We start from the raw sequence: 19,216 nt of genomic DNA on the forward strand, positions 1-19,216 counted from the left end.
GCAGATCGGAGCAGACCAGACACTCGCCCTATGTTCGTGAGGTCGAAGCACAATGTCCCACAGGTGGCAGACAATTCGGTGGAACCAATGCAACTGGGAGGAGTAAGACCCCCTTTAACTAAAGCTGAAAGAGACAAGAGAAGGGAATATCAGCTATGCCTATGCTGCGGAAAAGCAGGTCATTTCCTCAGAGTGTCCAGTAAAACCACCAAGGAGAACCGTAGGAGCCACGGATAAGGAAAACACGAAAGAAGAGTCGGAAAACTACCAAGCCCGGCAAATGTCAGGGTCCATTTGTCGAGCGGTGAAAATCAACTACAGACCTCCCATTTTGCATTGCCCGTGATCCTAATCAGCTACTAGCAGCCGTCTATAATGCATACTGTAGAAGCATACATCGACAGCGGAGCAGTAGGGAATTATATGGACCAGGATCTTGCAGCAAAGATCCTGGTCCATAAGTTGACCACCGAGACAGTGACCACCGTTGATGGTACAGAAATAGCTTCCGGCCCAATATCCAAATGCACAACAGTTCTAACCCTTCTTTGTCAGGATGGCTACTGGGAATCTATTGTTTTCAATCTCATCAAGGCACCACAGTTCTGGGTGATCCTAGGGATGCCGTGCTTGGTCGCATACAATCAGCATATTGTTTGGCGTGCAAGGGAATTGGTCTTTTCTGAAGGCTGTACTCACACTTGCTACTACAAAGGAAGGAAGTCAACGAATACAAGCCCATCTGTTCATGGAACAGCGGCAATAACCCTGGGTATAATCGGTACCCTCCCAAGTGAACACCAGGATTTTCAAGATGTTTCAAAAGGAACAAGCTAACACCTTGCCACCACACAGACCCTCTGATTGCCAGGTTGATCTGGTACCTGGTGCACAAATCCGTTGTGGTCGAATCTATGTGCTTACAGAACCAGAGAATCAACATTTGAAGTCCTACTTAGATCAATACCTGGCTAATGGTTTTATCCGCCCCTCGAAGTCACCAGCAGCATCTCCCCTATTCTTTGTGCCGAAGAAGGAAGGAGATTTGAAGACTTGCATCGACTATTGCACACTGAACCAAATCACCATTAAAAATAGTTACCCCCTGCCGCTTATTCCGGATCTGTTAGACCAAGTCAAAGATGCCCAAATCTACACAAAATTGGACCTTAGAGGAACATAGCATCTTGTCTGGATTAAAAAGGGGGATGAATGGAAGACAGTGTTTCGTACCAAATTGTTACGCTAATCTGGTATCCACAAGGACGCCACCCAGCCGGGTTACTCGCTGGTATGCTTCTCAGATTTACCCTGATGTGGTCTGCGGGGAGGGTTCTGCCTGAAAATACAGGAGGACTGTGTTCAGGACTGACCGACTGGGGAAAGTATCCTCCCTCTACCCCGTATGATTTCAGTCCCTCCGGCGCCCTCTCCTCACCTTGTGGTAGAATTAGACGTGCTCTTTGTCCAGCCTTCTTTGCAGGGGCGCGTTGTCTTTCATGGGCGAATGCGGTACAGTTACTTCACTGACGCCGGCCCGTTTGATATTGTTCAGGTAGGTCTTATTGCTGTTCTTTAGTTTTGTTGCTATCCTGCATGCCTTTCTTTGTTTAAAATGTCTCTTTTTTCTTCCTTAGGTATGCGGAGCTTCAGCGTGGCGAACTGGCTTGGTTGCGCCCCGCTGGTAAAGGATGGCGCATTAAGAGCGCTATGATGCGGTAAGTAAGCGCTATGCGCAGCGCTGCAAAGTCTTGCCTTTGCTAACCTGTGTTTTCCTTCCTTGTAGGTCACGGTGTTCTTCAGCGCGAGTGGAATGCCCGGAGTGGTGCCAGCCGAGAGGCGACTAGCCAGGTAAGCCTTTTGAGCAGTTCGTAATTTGTAAATGTCTCTATTGCTTTCTTTAATGTTGCCTCTATCTTCCTCTTTCAGGTCATTCTGTCCGGGAGGCGTGCAGATTCGAGGAAGCTGTTCTCAATAGCTGCGAGTGTTTAAAGATGAAGACTGCAGGTAAGATGCTGCTACTAATGATGTTCCTTTTGTCTCCTTGCAGGTTCTGCTTCTCCGAAGTTCGAGGGAATAGCTGGACACGGTGAGCATCACGTTGCAAGCTGCAAAGTAACGCGAAGCGTGTTGTCTTCCTCGCGTGTGGTTTAAATAGCCCCAACAAAATAGGCCAAGTAAAGTAGTCCACACCCAAAACACTACACCGCATAGCTTGGTTCTTAAGAACCAAGCTATGTGGATGCCTCCATGTTGGCTGACAATACAATAAAGTAGTTCCCAAGCACATTGTTTTTCATGGTCTATGAGCCTGGCAGCATAGGCGCCAGGACTTGCCCCATGAGGGCTTTTGAAGAGGGTGCCAGGCTCTAGAGGCCCGAGTCCTGACTCCACCTGGCCAATGTGTTTGCCAGAGGGGGTTTTGGGCGAGGGTCGTGACACAAATATGGCCTATACAAATACCAGGTAATGCCATTTGGCCTTTGCAACGCCCCCGCTGCATTCCAGTATTTCATGAACGATGTCTTGAGCAAGCTGATTGACGTCTGTGCCCTTGTCTTTATAGAAGATATCCTAGTATACTCGGCTTCAAAACAGGACCACATCAAGCATGTTCGTTCCGTCCTCACAAAGCTCCGCCAACATCACCTCTATGCCAATCTCAAGAAATGTTCATTTCACGTCACCGAGGTAGAGTTCACTCGGCTTCATCCTCACCCCAAAAGGAATCTGAATGGATGTGCACAAGGTTGAAGCCATTCTAAACTGGCCAGCTCCAAGTTCATTCAAAGGGATTCAGAGCATGTTGGGCTTTGCAAACTTTTATCGCCGGTTTATTCCGTGATTTTCTCAAATAGTGCATCCGATCACATCATTATTGAGGAAGTGCAACAAGAGGTTCCAGTGGACACAAGAGGCAGAAAAGGCCTTCCAAGAACTCAAGGTGAGGTTCACTTCTGCCCTGATCTTATGACACCCTCGCCCAGATCTTCCGTATGTGGTGGAAACAGACGCCTCCAGCATGGCGATGGGTGCTGTGCTCTCACAAAGGGACCCACTAACCGGCCAGCTACATCCTGTAGCCTTCTAGTCGCGTAGATTGTCACCACCTGAACTCAATTGCGCTATCACAGATAAGGAGCTCTTAGCCATCAAATCAGCCTTCAAGGCCTGGTGACACTATCTTCTAGGTGCCAGGCATACTATCACTGTGATAACTGACCGTCGGAATCTACAATATCTGAAAACAGCTAAAGGCTCAATCCTCACGACAGCTACGCTGGGCACTTTTCTTTGTGGAGTATGATTATGTGATCACGTTTCGACCGGGTTCAAAAACGGAAATGCTGATGCCCTTTCCCGCATGGGTACTGATGAACTGGTATACACGACCCCCAATCCCATGGCCATCATCCCGAGTGACAAGCTCCTGGGCATTACAACCACGATGACACAGGACGCACTACTGCAAGAGATCCGACACGTGATGATTCCCGAGTTGTTACAAGAATGGAATTTCTGGGGAGAACACTATGCGATCAAGGACCAACTACCACACTTCAGGAACCGTCTATTCTTGCCCAAGAAAGAGCTTCAGGAACAGGTCATCTCAGGGTATCATGACTCCCTAATTGAGGGTCACCCTGGATTTGCTAAGACTCTAGCCAAGGTAAAACGAAGCTACTAGTGGCCCATGTGGCGTAAGGATGTCATTCAATTCATCATCTCTTGCGGCGTATCTGCACAAAATAAGTCGTTTAAGCAGAAACCGGCTGGAATCCTTAGAACACTGGAAATTCCACGGTTGCCATGGCATACATTATCTCTTCGCTTTATCACCGACTTGCCGTCCAGTCAAGGATACAATATCATTCTAGTGGTCGTAGACTTGTTTTTTAAAATGGCCCACTTCCTGCCGTTTAAAGGTCTCCCAAATGCTTCCAGCCTGGCAAAGGTATTCCTCAAACACATCGTACGACTCCATGGGTTCCCGTCAGTGCTGATCTTTGATCGAGGTACTCAATTTGACTCCAACATCTGGAGAAAATGATGTTCAATGGCTCAAATCGACATCAGACTAGCCACCACCCCCAAACGGATGGCCAAAGAGAGAGAACGAACCAAACCCTTGAACAGTACCTGCGCTGTATGTTACACCAAGTGGAAGGGAATTGGAAAGACTTGCTGTTGATAGCCGAGTATGCTTATAATAATTCCCTGCACAGCAGTACGGGACAGACTCCATTTTACACAATATACAGCAGACATCCACGCACCTCCGAACTGGACGTCCCCACGACTCTGGAAATGCCGGCCATTAAAACCTTGCACACCATAATTTCTCAGTCCTTCATAAGAGCTGTCGAACATTTACATCAAGCCAAAGACCACCAAAAGAAATACGCAGACCAGCGTCGTGAAAGGGCTCCCAACTACCAGGTGGGAAACGTAGTTTGGTTAACATCAAAACATGTGCCTATAAAAGGAACCCAGACCGTTCGCCCACGATATTTAGGACCTTTCACCATCAAATCTATTGTAAACCCAGCAGCAGTTAAGCTGGCCTTGCCAGCCAACATGCATATTCATCCTGTTTTCCATGTGTCTCTCTTGAAACCAGTCCAATCTGGAACCCGGGTAACCATACCACCTGAACCAGTAATGGTCAATGGAAAGCCGGAATTTGAGGTCAAGAACATCCTGGACTCAAAGTACGTCAGAGCGAAACTATACTATCTAGTGGACTGGAAGGGGTATGGCCCGCAGGATAGGACATGGGAACCCTGTGACTATATCCATGCACCACGTTTCATATGGCGTTTCCATCGTGATTATCCCACCAAGCCAGGACCAAACGGGAGAACCACCCTTAGAGGGGCTTTGGGGGGGGGAGTGCTGTCTTGACCCATGTCCCGGGGCTTGGCAGACAGGCCATCTGGGCTGCATCACAGTCTTCCATCATGGCCTCAAGGGCCCCATCATGTCCCCCAAGACTCTCTTGGAGTCAATCCTGGCGCCAGTCTCATATGGGAAGTCAGAGAACTGGAACTTACAATAGCATTTACACAACATGGATGCCCCCGCATGGCTCAGTTCCAGAACTGAGCCATGCGGTCTAGCATTTAGGGTGTGTTCAGGCCTGAGGGCACCTGGGATACCTGCAGGCTATATAAGCCACGCCCAAGCTGGGGAACACGCTTCGCGACACTGCTGGTCACAGCGTGACGCTCACCATGGTCTGTTGGAATCCTCATCTGCATTCCTGGCCCGATTACCTGCAAGAACAAGAACACTGTTAGTATTTGCTTACCTACGAATGAGCCCTGCTTATGTCCTCTGCTCCAGAATCCCAAACATCCAGCATCTCGGCGACCGCTCGCTTAATCTTGAAAGCCGCAACCTGAGAAGAAAGAGAACAGAGAAGCAGCATTAGTAAGCGTTTATTCTGCAACATTGGAAAACATCCAAAAAAGGCACACGCTTACCTGAAATTGACTTGCTCTTGGTCCACGTCCATTCCGGGCCATTTAACGACCTGCAAGAAGAAAGAAAAGGCCGATTGACACTAAAGTTCTAGAAAGGGGCTCATGCAGCGCTTTATTCACCACTTTCCATCTTCTCGGCAACATATAGTCCGGAACATCGCGACGGCCTGCCAGAAAGGGAAAACGGAACCGGTTAGCACAAGAAAGTGTCACGGAATTCCCCCTTTCTAACCTGGGAGCGATCCTTGCAGGATTTCTTGGACGGTGTCTTCTTAGGCACAGACCTGGTCTTGTATAAGCCCGCGCAAGCCTCTTCTGACTCCAGCGTGCGTTCAGAGTTCCGGAATTCAGATTCTCAGGGATCCAGGAACGAAGAAGGTGCGCACACGGTGCACAAGTCCAGGAAACAAGGAAGAAGGAAGAGGGGAATGGGAATGGAATTAGGAGGTCCAGGAACAAGGATAACAGAGTAGCGAACTACGGAGCACACGTCTAGTTGCTGCTTGCAATAGCACTGAGACGCGCGGGACCGCAGGGGCGTGGCCTATTTGTAAAATACGCTACGTCTGACGTAAGACAGGGGAAGGCGTTCCACGTTAGACGCCCATGTTGGAAGTATCAAGGAGTGCAAGCCCCGTTGTGATAAGGACCATGAAGTCCAAAAGGGGCGCATTCTGTGGTTCATGACAGCATGCCTCCTCCGGAGACCCGTTCCACCGGGTTTGCCCGGGTGTATGAGATGGTATCTTCTGAGCAATCGAGGGGTGTTCAGATTAGAAATTGGTTCCCAGGTTCTTTCACTTGGAGGGTATCCTTTGCATTCAACCAGGTATTGAAGCTGACCCCGTTTATACCTGGAATCGCATATTCGGGACATTTCATATTCCACTTGGTCGTCCACCACCACAGGAGGGGGTCTGCAAGATTTCCGGGAGGATCGGATGTAGGGTTTTAATAAAGAAGTGTGAAAAACTGGGTGAATTTTCTTCCAGGAGTCGGGTACCTTGAGCCGGTATGAGACTGGATTTATGATTTCCTTGATGGAAAATTGACCATAGTACCGGGGGGCCAATTTGTTTGGTCGTAAATGTCGGGGTAGAAGCTTCGAGGACAACCAGACTTGATCACCAACTGCATAAGAAGGCCCTGGTATTCTTTTAGAATCTGCATAGCGCTTAGTATGTATTCTGGCCTCCTCTAAATGTTCTTTGGCTTCCTTGTGTACATTGATGAGTGTTTCCATCCAGGAGTCGACGGTAGGAACTGGTGTGGGATGTGGAAGAACAGAGGGTAACACTGATGGATGGAATCCTTGACTGCAATAAAAGGGGCTGGTCTTAATTGCAGAGTGATCGGAATTGTTGTATGCGAACTCAGCCACAGGTATTAGGAGCGACCAGTCTTCCTGAACCTTGGTGGCGAAACAATGAAAGTATTGTTCCAGGGTCTGGTTTACACGTTCCGTAGCTCCGTTGGTTTGTGGATGATAACCTGATGAGAGAGCGCGTTGGATTCCTAGAAGGCGACAGAGATGTTTCCAGAATTGTGAGACGTATTGAGGTCCTCGGTCTGATATGATCTTGGAAGGGAGTCCATGAAGGCGGAAAATGTGTTCTAGGAAGGTTCCAGCGAGTTCTGATGAGGATGGTAGTTTATACAGGGGTGTAAAATGAGCCATATGAGTGAACAAGTCAATGGTAACCATGATAGTCGTGTATCCCCTGGAAGGTGGCAATTCCACAATGAAGTCTGTAGCGATGAATTCCCATGGTCTTGTTGGTAGTGTAGGTTGCAGTAAGAGACCTGCCGGTCTCTTGTTATCGTGTTTGTTCTGACTACAAATAGAACAGGCTCGGATGTACAGTTGTACGTCAGTCTTCATTCTAGGCCACCAAAATTGTCTTTGTATAAGACGGAGGGTGTTGGTGATGCCACGATGTCCAGAACGAAGGGTATCGTGGCAGAGGTTTATTATCCTTTGTTGTAATTTCTGTGTGGGGATGACTAGAGCATTATCCTTGAACAAATATCCATCCCCAGTTCTCAGATTCCATTGATTCTTCCTTGAAATATCCTTGCAGAGCTCAGAGGATTGGGTTTGCATCCAAATTCCAGGAGACTGACTGCTTGAGCTACAAAAATCGTATGGGGAAACATCTTGGGATAGGTCTGATCTTCAATAGTTTCGTACTCAGGACGTCGAGATAAGGCGTCAGCAATTATGTTTTGTGATCCAGGGACATGACTGATGTGGAACTGGTACTGGGCAAAGAAGAAGGCCCAACGGGCCTGCCGACTGTTCCTACACTCCAAGGATTGTAGAACTTGAAGATTCCGATGGTCCGTGCAGACCTGGACTGGATGTCTCACTCCCAGGAGTAGGTGTCGCCATTCGGTGAAGGCTTGGCGGATGGCAAACATTTCCATTTCCAGGACGGAATAATGTGCCTCACTGGGAGTCAGGGTTTGTGAAAGGTAAGCAATGGGGTGTTCCATCTTGTCCTCGAATTCTTGCTTCAAAACTGCTCGTATGGCGTAGTTAGAGGCATCCTTCTCCACTAGGAATGGCCGATTAATGTCGGGTTGGGCTAGCGTTGGAATGCCTTGTCTTGAGGTGTAGACCAGAGAAAGGGAGTGTCTTTCTTCAAGAGTGCAATGATCGGCTGAACAATCTCAGAAAATGTGGGTATGAACTTTCGGTAGAAATTGACAAGCCCCAGGAAGGATTGAACTTGTTTCACGGAAGTGGGAGCCAGCCAAGATAGTATGGCCTTTACCGTCGAATGATCCATACCAATTCCTTCTGGACTAAGGACAAATACTAGGTAATGAACAGAGGTGACGTGAAACAGCCATTTCTCGGGTTTGGCGAGGAGTCTATGTTCACGTACTCGTAATACTGCTTTTACGTGCTCTTCATGCTGTAGAAGGTCCTTGGAGTAGATCAGGATATCGTCCAGGTAGACGATAATGAAGAGGAACAGCATATCAGAGAACACCCTATCCATGAAACGTTGAAAAACGGCAGGGGCATTAGCAAGTCCAATGGGCATGACCAGATATTCGAAGTGTCCAAAGGGTGTTCTAAAATCTTTTAAATTCGTCTCCTTCCCTGATACGAATCAGATGATAGGCACCCCTGAGATCCAGTTTCGTGAAGACTACAGCTCTTCTCACCGCTTCCAGGATATCCGAGATCAAGGGTAAGGGGTAACGGTCCTTGAGGGTGCATTGATTTAATCCACGATAATCGAGGCAAGGTCTAAGTTCCTTGGTGTCCTTTTTGGGGACAAAGAACAACGAGGCTCCAGCTGGGGATTTCAATGGTTTTATGGTGCCATTTTCAAGGTTGGTATCCAAGTATTCTCGTAGGGCTCTTTTTTCAGGTTCGGATAGGATGAACATCCTCCTGAAGGGAATCACTGCTGAAGGTCCTGTGTCTATGGCGCAGTCTTCAGGTCTGTGAGGGGGTAGAGCCTGGACTATAGCAGTTGAAAACACATCAGCATAACTCTGATAGGCCTTTGGAACCTGTACGAAATTGGAAACCATGAGTGGTACTTGCTGATCTATTGATGGTTCTTTGGAAGGCGTCAAGGAGGATTCCAGGAATAGACAGTGAGACATACAAAATTCAGATCTGAGAAATAAGGATCCTGCTGCCCAGTTGATATAAGGATTATGTTTCTGTAACCAGGGCATACCCAGGACCATGGGGTAATGAGCAGACTTAATGATGTCAAATCTGATCAGCTCTTGGTGATGGTTTATTGAAAGCTGGATCTCTTTAGTCTGCAAGCTTATGGGTCCTGAAGTGAGTGGTCTTTCATCGATCGCTTCCACCGGTTGCATGGTACTTCGAGTCTCAGATGGAGTGTGGTGACTAAAAACCCAATCTTGATCAATGAATACTCCCATAGCTCTGCAGTCAACCAAGGCCAAAATGGAGTATGTCTTATTCTTGGATGGCGATATGAGGGCCTGTAAAATCACTAGGCTGTTTTGTCCAGGAGAGTTCAAGGATGGAATAGACGTGGAGCAAACATCTCTCTCCCGAAGCCTTGCTCCATCTAGGATCGGGAGCTGGCGTTTCCGGAACGCCGAGGTGGGGCTAGAGGACATTCTCTAACCAGGTGTTTATCCGAGGCACAGTACATGCATAACCCCGTATTATTCCTTCTCATCCTCTCTTGCGGGTATATGGGTCCACGGAAGGCTCCTATCTGCATAGGTCTGGTTCAGTAGCTGACCCTGGATTATTGTCAGTTTTGGAGGTAGTCTCGAAGGATACCTTCGGGGGGAGGGGGGGTTACTTTGGATTTCTTCTTCTCTGCCTTTCTTTCCTGGATACGAAAATCTATTTGCATGGAAAGGTCCATAAGAGCCTGGAATGAGCTTGGGCGAGCCACTCTGGCCAACTCATCTTTGATCTCCTCATTCAGTCCCCTTCTGAACAGAGTAAAACTTGCTTCAGGAGACCTGTCAGCTTCCTTGGCCAATTGCTTGATTCGGGTTACATACGGAAGTATATCCTAGGATCCCTGTTGAAAGTCTAGCAGGCGCTCCTGGGCAATATAGACCTGCTCTGGGCGGTCAAACATGGTTTTAAGGGCTTGTATGATACCGTCAAAGTCATCCACGAGGGCATCACCGGAATTGACTAAGGGCGTAGCCCAGGTTAGAGCACTTCTGGAAAGGTGTGAAATTATGAAGCCCATCTTAGCCCTGGGAGTTGAAAAGTAGTAGAGCTTAAAAGTAAAGTGAACCAAACAAGAATCAAGGAATCCATGAAGGGTTTTTGCCGACCCATCGTATTTGTCAACAATACCGCCCAGCAATACACTTTCTTTTGTGGCAGAATCACGGGATAGAACTAATTGTTTGAGAGCGGTGTTTTCCGTTTTTAAATTTTGTACCTCGGTTGTTAGTTCTTGCATGCCACGCATGAGATCCTGAACAGCCGCTTCCATGTCGACTTCGAGTTCGGTCGTCGGGCGTCTCAAACTGTCACGGAATTCACCCTTTCTCACCTGGGAGCGATCCTTGCAGGGTTTCTTGGGCGGTGTCTTCTTACGCACGGACCTGGTCTTGTATAAGCCCGCGCAAGCCTCTTCTGACTCCAGCGGGCGTTCAGAGTTCCGGGATTCAGATTCTCAGGGATCCAGGAACAATGAAGGTGTGCACATAGTGCACGAGTCCAGGAAACAAGGAAGAAGGACGAGGGGAATGGGAATGGAATTAGGATGTCCAGGAACAAGGATAAGGATAACAGATTAGCGAACTACGGAGCACACGTCTATTCGCTGCTTGCAATAGCATTGAGACCCGCGGGGGCGCAGCCTATTTGTAAAATACGCTACGTCTAACGTAAGACAGAGGAAGGCGATCCACGTTAGACGGCCATGTTGGAAGTATCAAGGAGGGCAAGCCCCATTGTGATAAGGACCATGAAGTCCAAAAGGGGCGCATTCTGTGGTTCATGACAGAAAGGCACATAGTGCTGCACTTCGTGCTTTCGCTTACCATCTCGTGCACAGCCCTAGGCAGCACAGCATCACCAGAACTCCTTCCTCACCTAAGAAAGAAGGAAAGACATGAATAGGGGCAATTGCAAAAATAAAGGACTAACTACCAAAACCGCAAACTTACCTGGCGACCGGAGTCGCAGCAGACCTGGACTCTGAGGGGCCCGCAACAGTGAAGCAACTAGGTTGCGACACGCTCATCCACAACGCACCCCTGCACAGAACAGCAGGATGGAGAGCGCACCATACCAAAAAGCAAGGTGAGGAGAGCACTAAGGGGCTGTTGGGGTCCACAAGGGAGGTGGGCTTCGGGCTAGGAGAGACAATAAAGCTAAACCCAAACTCCTGTGTTTTCAGACCTGGTCCTCAGCAGAACAAGAGTCCAAGGGAGTGAGTCGGAAGCAGTCCAGCCAGACTGGGTGGCGTCCCCGTGGATATCGGGTGAGCGTTACAGTCGGATCTTCTGCAAGTCCCGAGCTCAGGTACTATGGTGGGCTTGCAACAACAACATTCTCAAGGGAGAAACTTTTTGGCAACCATGGCCAGAGATAACAGTAGTAATGGATGCCTCACTCACGGGGTGGGGAGCCCACACCAACGATATGACAATCAGCGGTCGTTGGTCTCTACACATCAACCTATTGGAGCTGAGGGCAATCAGACTAGTGTTGAAGGCCTTTCTGCCCTCTGTACAGGCAAAGAATGTCCAGATAATGATGGAGACAACACGGTGGCCATGTACTCCCTCAACAAGAGAGGAGGCGTAGGATCACTACCACTGTGTAGAGAGGCAATGCAGCTCTAGTTCTGGGTAATACGAGAGGGAATCTATCTATTGGCAGTTCATCTAGCTTGAGAGCAGAACACGGCGGCAGACGCTCTGAGCAGGAAGAGTACAGTCTCCCACGAGTGGAAGCTAGTTCAGGAAGTCCTTCTGGAGATCTGGAGAACCCCTCAAGTGGATCTGTTTGTGACCGCTGTCAACCAGAAGTGCGAACAGTTCTGTTTATGGGAATTTCCCCCAAGAGGAGCTCTAGGAGACGCGTTTGTGGTGGATTGGAAGTTCCTCCAGTCCCCGTGATTCCCCAAGTAGTCAGGAGGTTGAGAAAGTTCAGGAAAACCATGATCCTAATTGCCCCGGATTGGGCCAGGAGGACGTGGTACATGGACCTTCTGGACATGTCCATCTGCCCTCCAATCAATTCTCTGCAAAGAGAAGATCTTCTCTCACAAGAGGAAGGTCGGGTTCTCCATCCAGAGGTCAACACCCTCAACCTTCATGCATGGTTTCTGAGAGGTTGAGATACAAGGATTAGGATCTTTCGGATGACGTAATGGAGATTTTGCTTTCGGCCAGAAGGGCAGCAACAAAATCTTTGTACCTGAGATAAGGATGTGGACCCTTTTCAATGTGGCACCCCAATGGTGCTCTCTTTCCTATTGCATCTAGCCAATCTGGGGCTCCAGGTTGGGACAATTAAAGGATATCTAGCTGCGCTGTCCATTTTCAAGCACTCATCAGAAGAGATTTCTTACTTCAAAATTCCATTAATAATTACATTCCTGAAAGGGCTTACTAATGTGTACCCTCCAGTCCCCTTTCATGTCCCACTTGGGATTTAAATCTAGTACTTAAGTTTCTAACTTGTATACCTTTTGAGCCTCTGCACTCCTGTCCATTGAGGCTTCTAACATTAAAGACTGTCCTTCTTGTGGCGTTAACATCAGCACGCAGGGTTAGTGAACTACAGGCTCTCTCATGTAAACCTCCATATACTACTTTTTACAAGGACAAAGTGGTTCTTAAGGTTAAACCCTCTTTCTTACCAAAAGTAGTTTCTGACTTCCACTTGTCACAAAAAATCATATTACCAACATTCTATCCTCCTCTTTTGGGCAAAGAAGAGGGCTCTCAGTTTTGACATTTCAAGAATGTCAAAATTGCGTCAAGATGACCAACTTTTTGTAGGTTATACAGGCCATAAATTGGTATTAGCGGTGACAAAACAGACTATATCCCGCTGGATCATTCTGTCTATAATTGAGTGGTACAGATTGGAGTGAAAGGACCCAACGAATGGGCTTCAAGCACATTCCACTAGGGGGATGGCTACTTCTGCGGCTCTGAAGAGGGGAGTCCCTGCAGCAGATATTTGTTCAGCTGCAACATGGGCATCAATGCATACCTTCATCAAGCATTTTGCTTAGATGCCTCTTCTTCTAATGAAGGTTTATTTGCCAAGGCGGTACCTCATTCCGTCCATGAGAAGAATAATTAGTACTCCAACCTCCAAAATTACCACTGCTATGGGAGTCTATCATAAGATGAGGAATACGTGGGAGGACACAATCCATTCGAAGGACAAGTTACTTACCAACTGTAACGTTCTTTCGACTGGATGCTCCTCCCACATATTCCTCATTGCCCCTCCCATCCTACCCCACAGTACAGTTTACGTTACTTACACTTTCCTCTCACGAAGAGTATCAGTCATGAGGCATGCCTGGGTGTTCCTCGAATATTTCTTCGAAAAAACAGAACTGAAGTCAACGGGCACGGCATGAGCTATTTATACTGATGGTGATGTCGACACGGTAAGGAGCCTGTCGAGGGACATCGACGCCACAACCTCCTGCACAGCGCCCTCTGCCGAGATTTTCTTTTTCCAAAGCAGCCTATCTGTCAGGATACGAATATCATAAGATGAGGAATACGTGGGAGGAACATCCAGTCGAAAGAATGTTACAGTTGGTAAGTAACTTGTTCTTCTCAACATGTTGGAGAACAGCCATGCACCACCACAAACTGTGCTGGAAAAAGCTTCTCAAAAGGAGTCCTTTTCAATTCATATTGGACACTCCTGATAAACATTCCATCATGTGGCAAAACATTGGCTGGTCCCCAACCTTGTGGTGTCAGCCTGTTATTTTCCACCTATCAGTAGGATGTAGAAGGATTTCTTTCCCGGCTGTCAGTTGTGTGCGGCCGGCCCCCCCTAGAAGAAGAGTATTCCAAGTTTTGGTCCATTCTCATTTGCCTCATGGTTTTTCCCAAACATTGCATTGCTCTTCATTGCATGCCATTGGCGAATTTCAAGCAATCTATTGGATGCTGTAATTATTTCACTATGGCTGATGCTCAAAGCCTGTCTTTCCTATCTGGAGAATTTTCAACGGGTAAGTTTGTTTAATTTTTGTACTATAATTCAGCCAAGCTAACTACGATGTTTTAAGCTGTTCAAGCGTTGGGGCTATTGCCATCAGTCCAGCCCCCACCTCAAGGACTATTGTCTAGATTGACTTCCATCTTTTAAATTGTTGTCTTCTGTGGAGAATTTAGTATAGAAAAATTCATGAATTGACCTGGAAGAGATCTCATTCTGATCCTGTGATACCAAAAGTATTGAACTCCATGTATAGGACCGCAAAAGATTAACCTTTCTTTGTAGCAGTAACCTCTGGGTAAATCAGTGATTCTCTTGTCAGCCCCAGCAAGGATAAGGGCCCAATACAATGCTGTTTAGCTGGGCTTGAAATGAAAAGAGGCTAGCTCTTGGAAATCATAGGGACAAAATTCCTTGGAAAATGCAATCTTGTCAAGGTAACACAACCTTGCTCCTTGCTTGCATTTTCTGATTTACTTCCTGTGGAGTGGAGCATGTGCTGGAGTTTCTCTTCTGGCTTGCTTATAGACGGGAAAGAAACTTCTCTACAAAACTTGCAACTTAATAAAACTCCAAATAGTTTGGTATGTTTGCAGGGGCAATGGAATGTATGAACGTCTTGTCTTCAGTCAGTCAAGGTGTTAAGTTTGTCATTTGATGGAAAGACCTTTCTCTCACATTTGATCTTCGTTCTAAATCATTAATACCTCACTATATCTGACAAATCCCTGCGCTTAAGCTGTCATTTTACAGAAGCCTTCACCAAAGGGCGAACACCTAAACAAACCTAGTGCCACTGAAAGACACAGAGCCATTTGTAACGTGAAAACAAGCTGTTTCGACACATAACACAGCAAAGGACATGCGGTTCTCTGTCGTCCTGGCTCTCCCTCCTTCCCAACTGGCTGGGAACACCTGCATCCTCAAGCAGGCTGGAAAAGATGGCAGCAAAAAGATAGCTGTCACTTAAAGAGTTTTAGAAGGGGTAGGGCCTACAGCACACATGCGTATACCCGCAAGCTGGACCCACACCTTATCCCTACGTCACCAACTTTCCACACCCAGTTCCTGTTTTTCCTCCTACTGGCCAGGTGGGAATTTCAGCTGCATTGCGACTCCCTTACTCTAACGTCCCATCCCCTTTCCTCCATACTGTATGGGCGTCCCTCGCTAGGGACGGGAGACGGAACGTTTTTCACCATAAAAAAATGTCTTCCCCTTTAAACTTAGATATGCGCAGCGGCAAGGCCCTGGGAGCATGCGCTCGCCTGATTCCACCTACCGGCACCACTCCGAATTCCCCTTTTCCACGTCGACTGGAACGGGCCGATTTCACCAGCGGTCCTGGGTTTGGCTTCGGCCATGTAATACCACACGCTCTTCCACGGATTCTTTCTTCTTCCTTTTGGTCTTCTTTTTGTCAATCAGGTACTTGGTCCTCTGGTGCCACGCTCCTCCGCGGTGCATGTCGACTTCAGCGGGCTTCAGTAAGTGCCCAGTCTGCGAGGGGCTCTTCCCTATTTCAGACCCCCACGCTCTTTACCTCTGCTGCCTTGGCCCTGACCACGACCTGGAAGGTTGTAAGTGACGCACTTACTCCACGCGCATTGAAGAACAGGCTAGCTTGGTGGAGGGAGATCTTCGAAAGGTCGCTTCCAGAGGACTTGAAGGACTTCGTCAGACATCGGTCAAGGCACAAAGGAGGGCTGCTGTTTTCCATCGCACCGCGTAAGGGCGACTCCTTCCCAAGGAAACGCCAGAGCGGGAGGAACCTTTCTGGTTCTCGCACCAGCACACGTACCGAGGTTAGTCCAGCTACCATCCTGACGGCCGAGGAGTCATCGGATCCTTCCGGGCACAGTGCTGAAGGACCGCAAGGTTCTTTTACCGGGTGTACACCCGAGGGGCAGTGCCCTAGTACCGGCCTAATGTCTAAGGGGGCACCTGCACACAGCACTACCAGGCAACACTGCCGAGGGCAATAGGTCTTCCAGGCGCCAGCCTGAGGTGCAGGGTAGGTCTCATGCTCCACCGCCAAGAGTCTTGGAGGAAGCTGGGCCCAGTGAGCCAAGCACCATGACTTTGGCTCGTGGCATGCAGCTCAACAAAATGGCTGCTTGTCCGATGCCACTCCTAGGAACGGACCAGGTGGAAGAATGAGTTACAAGGTGGGACTGATGTCAACCAGGTATATGCCCTACAGTTTATCCATCAGCAGGGCAGGTTTCCCCTGAAACCGAGACAGAGTGCGCTCTGGCCACAGTAGCCGCCCGCCACTCCATCAATATCACCTGCCCACCTCTTGAGCCTCCGAAGACAGGTTCTTTGAAAGGTTCCTAGCGCTGATGCGAACTCCTCAGATGGGTGCCATCCTTCGGGATACTATCAGGGACATGCTCCCTCTGGCCACTCCACCGGCACCCATAGTCATTCCTCCTATGGCTCCAGCACCTCAGGCTCCAGTGCAGCCCCTGCTGCCCATTCCGGCTCCTCTACCTCCCACAGTTCAGGCTGTTCCATACCAGCCTACAAAGCAGCCACTGCTCCGGTTCCTACAACGCAGCCCACGGCAGCCAGTACTCCTCCACCCGCTCCAGACCAACCGGACACCCTGGTGGACACAGACAAGGAGGCAGACCCCGACACGCTGTTGTCAGCCAAGGCCTTCCACGAACAGCTTGCAGGTTTGGCAGAAAATCTGGGCCTTCCTCAACCGGGGGAAGGGGTTTTGGCAGAAGTCCTCACTCTACGCCCCCCCTGCTAGAACGGGGATCCTGATGCAGAAGGACGTTGTTGCCTCGGCCAAGAAGGGTTGCTCAAGCCACACTCGGCCCAGCCTGTCAATCGGCGCCTCAACACCAAGTATAGGCAAATGGAGGAGGAGCCACTCTTGCTGTTGGCATACCCTTAACCGCACTCTTTCGGTGATCGCTGCGACGTCACTCTATTCGAAGCCTCAGTCGTCCTCGGCGCTGCTATGCAAGGCAGAGAAGATCTTGGAGGCGTACAGAAACGAAGCTGTACTCCACGCCTCTCTACACCTGCGTCAATCCAACACGAATGCCATGCTGGCAACTGTTAACGGAAGACTTTGTTGGGAAATAGCAGACTTCCTTCCAGAGCTTCTGGTGCAGAGCCAAGCACTCTTCAAGGCAGGGCTGGCAGAGGCCAAACTGGTGGCACAGGACATCATGGAATCCACCGTGGCCCACATCAGTACCTCTGGCTGGGCCATATGCATCGCCACAGACATGAGAAGGACTGCCTGGCTTTGGGCTACTAAGTTTAACCCAGACATCCAGGAACCCATATTGGACCTTCCATTCGAGGGTAGTGACCTCTTTCGCTCCACCACTGATGAGGAATTGGATAAAAAGAACAGTTTGCAAACTTCAAAGTCTTTAATCTAACGAAGGCCACGCCCAAGGTATACAGCCAGTCGCATCAACGCTCCGATAAGGGGCGGGCATTCGGCAGGTTCCGGGGCTTCCAAGAACGGGGGTCGAGTCAGCCTGACCGTTCTCAGAGTCAGCACCAGCGCAAACAACAAAAGGGGGGGTTGTGGGGGTGAAGGGCTATTTACAGTCCCTCTTCTGCAGCAGCCTCAGAGGGAAAGAAGGCATGACGCATCCCTTCGGATCTACGTGTCTCTGGTTGGGGGTAGGCTTGCCTTGCACATGCAGTTTTGGCGATGGAACTTTTCAGACCACCTGCATCCTCTCGGTAGTATCCATGGGTGTACCGCCTACTGGTCCATCCCTCTCAACCCCTCTGCTCGCACAGATTGGGACAGCAACTCTGTTTGCAGAAATTCAGTCGCTCGTCGAGAGCCAGGCAGTGGAAGAAGTCCCAGCCTCCCAGCGAGGATTGGGCTTATATTCCAGTATTTTCGCCATACAAAAGAAGAACCAGGCTGGCCTGAGAGTTGTGTTGGACCTCTCCACCCTCAACCTTTCCCCCCCTCTTCAAATATTCAAGATGGTTACGCCAGTACTCATTGCTGAGACACTGGACAAGGGAGACTGAACGTGCTCCCTGGATCAGAAGGACGCTTATCTACACGTCCCGATTTGGCAGCCGCATTGCTCCTTTCTGCGCTTTAGGATTATGGGCTGCCATTTCCAATACAAGGTGCTACCCTTTGTCCTAAACTCAGCCGCCAGGGTATTTATCAGGTTCATGAATGCTGTGGCAGCCCTCCTCAGGGCCCAGGGCCACCACGTCTACCTGTATCTGGACTGGCTCGTCAGGGCGAGATCTCTGCAGGCGGTTCACCACGCTTCTGCCGCACTGATGACCACACTCAACAACTTGGGGTTAGAGATCAACAGCAAGAAGTCTCAGCTGCAGCCTACGCAGAGCCTGACCTTCCAGGGCCTCATCTGGGACACAAGCTCAGAGTGTCTTTCCCTCGGAGGACAAGATCACAGCCATCAAGAGGGCCACTACTCGCTTCCTTACCGGAGCAGTGACCTCGGCCTGGTGGTACCAACACTTATTAGGTATCATGGCAGCGGTCCTAGCTGTACCCCACATGAGACTCAAGATGAGATTACAGCTGCACTTGGCAGCCTCCTGGAATCAGGAGAAGGGCTCCCAAGTGGAGCCAGTCAGCATTCCTGTGACCTGCGCAGGGGCAAGCCCTTCCAGCAGCCTGCCCCGCATGTCACCATCACCACCGTCTCCTCCCTGGAAGGCTGGGGGGGGGGCACTCTGGACAGCCAGTGTCCATGGAGTCCATGGAGTCTGGACCCGGCAGAAACAGGAGTCTTATATCAACTAGCTGGAGCTGAAAGCCATCTGGCTAGCTCTCAAAGCTTTCATCCCGCTTATTGGTTGCACAATCGCCCTCATACAGACCAACAATTCTGCCAGCATGTACTATGTCAACAAGCAGGGGGGTACCAGTTCCCCTCCAGTATGCAGCCTAGCCATCAGCATGTGGGAATGGGCCCTGGAGAACATCTACCTCAGTGCCGTCCACCTTCCGGGGGAGGCAGACAGGCTCTGCAGACTGGGAGCCGACAAGTATGAGTGGCAA

This window comes from Ambystoma mexicanum, chromosome 1q (genome assembly GCF_040938575.1).
Source record: "Ambystoma mexicanum isolate Mex_15411 chromosome 1q, UKY_AmexF1_1, whole genome shotgun sequence".
Classification (NCBI taxonomy): domain Eukaryota; kingdom Metazoa; phylum Chordata; class Amphibia; order Caudata; family Ambystomatidae; genus Ambystoma; species Ambystoma mexicanum.